This window comes from Chrysochloris asiatica, unplaced genomic scaffold (assembly GCF_000296735.1).
Source record: "Chrysochloris asiatica unplaced genomic scaffold, ChrAsi1.0 scaffold00359, whole genome shotgun sequence".
Taxonomy (NCBI): Eukaryota; Metazoa; Chordata; class Mammalia; order Afrosoricida; family Chrysochloridae; genus Chrysochloris; species Chrysochloris asiatica.
Window position 1 is genome coordinate 105,171 of NW_006408877.1, and position 2,247 is coordinate 107,417.

Consider the following 2,247-nt stretch of genomic DNA (forward strand, 5'->3'; position numbering starts at 1 on the left):
GTTGGAGGAGAATACTGAAAGTGCCATGAACTGCCAAAAGAACCAATAGATCTATTTTGGTACAAGTGCAGCCAGAGTGCTCCCTGGAGGCCAAGATGGCTAAGCTTCGTCTCTCATACTTTGGACATATTATCCAGAGGCAACAGTCGCTGGAGAAGAATGTTATGCTGGGTAAAGTGGAGGGTCAGAGAAAAAGAGGAAGACCCCTAATGAGATGGATTGGTCAGGTGACACCATTGATGGACTCAAGTGTGACAGCGGTAGTGATGCTGGCCCAGGATCGGGCATTTTTTCGTTCTGCTGTGCATGGGGTCGCTATGAGTCAGTTCCAACTCGATGGCACCTGACAACAACAACAACGTGCTCTGATTGGAAACCTAAGCCTAACCCTAACCAATAGCCTAACTCTAACTCTAACCCTCATGGGAATACAAGCTCTAATTTAAGGCTTAAACATAATGCTAACCCAACCCTAGCCCTAAACCTATACTTAAGACTAACCCTAACCCTAATGGTAATATATTCTCGCATTGGAAATCTCACAGTAACCCTAACCCTAACATTAAACCTACCCCTAACACTAACCCTCACCCTAACCCTAATCCAATGGGAATACAAGCTATGATTGATCCCATAACCATAACCATAATACAAACTCTACTGGGAATACACACTCTGATTGAATCATTAACCACAACCTTAACTCCTAACCCAAACACTAATTGTAACCTTCATGTGAATACATGCTCTGATTGGAACACTAACCATAACCCAAACCCTAACATGAACCCTAACTCTAACCCTAACGACAATGCAAGCCTAATTGAAAGCATAAATGTAAGGCTAACACTAACCCTAACTCTAACCCTAACCTTACAACTATTGGGAATACACTCTCTCATTGAAATACTAATCTTAACCCTAAACTTTTTGGGAGTACACACTCTGATTGAAAAACTAATCCTAACACTAACCATAACCATAAATCTAAATCCAAACCCTAACGGGAATACATTCTCTGATTGGAAAACTGAGAGTAACCCTAACCATAACCCTAACACTGAAACTAACAATAACCCTAGTGGCAATATAGGCCCTGAATGATATTCTAGTCCTAACAATAACCCTATGGGGAATGCATACACTGATTGAAACACTAATCCTAGCCAAAACACTAACCCTAATGGGAATACAAGCTGTGATTGAAAGCATAACCATAACACTAACCCAAACCCTAACTATAATCCTAAACCTAACCCTAACACTAACCCAATGCCTAACGCTAACCCTAACGGGTATACATGCTCTTATAGGAACCTTAAAGGTAACCCCAACCCTAAATCTAACTCTAACCCTAATGGGCATACAAGCTCTAATTGAAAGCCTAAACGTAAGGCTAACCCTAACCCTAATTTAACACTATTGGGAATACACACTGTGATTGAAACATTAATCCTAACCCTAAACCTATTGGGAATACTCACTCTGAAACACTAATCCTAACTTTAACCCTAACCCTAAATCTAACTCTAACAGGAATACTTGCTCTGATTGGAACCCTAACAGTATCCCTAACCCTAGCCATAACCCTAACCCTCAAACTAAGCATAACCCTAATGGTAATACAAGCTCTGATTGCTACCCTAATCCAAACAGTAAAACTATTGGGAATGCATACATTGATTGAAACACTAATCCTAGCCCAAACCTTAACCGTAAATCTAACCTTAACCCTAAGTGTTGTGATTGAAAGCATAACGCTAACCCAAACCCTAACCCTAACCCAATACCTAACCCTAACCTTAACAGGAATACATGCTCTGATTGGAACCCTAACCCTAATCTTAACCCTTGTGATAATACTAGATCAGGGTGATATCCCAACCCTAGCCCTAACTCTAACCTTTTTCAAATACACATTCTGATTGAACACTAATTCTAACCCTAGCCCTAGCGCTAATCCTAACCAAAACCCTAACCTTAACAGTAGTAGTAATACGAGCTCTGATAGATATAGTAACTCTTATCCTAACCCTATTAGGAATACACACTCTGACTGTATTTTGATATTTGTAAATTTATGTAGACTTGTTTTGTGGACTAAAACATGGTCTATTCTGGAGAATGTTCCATGTGCACTTGAAAAGAATGTGTATTGTGCAGTTGTTGGATTGAATGCTCTGTACACATCTATGAGGTCCAGTTGGCTGATTCTGTGTCTTTGTCAAGTTTCTTTCTGGTTGTTCT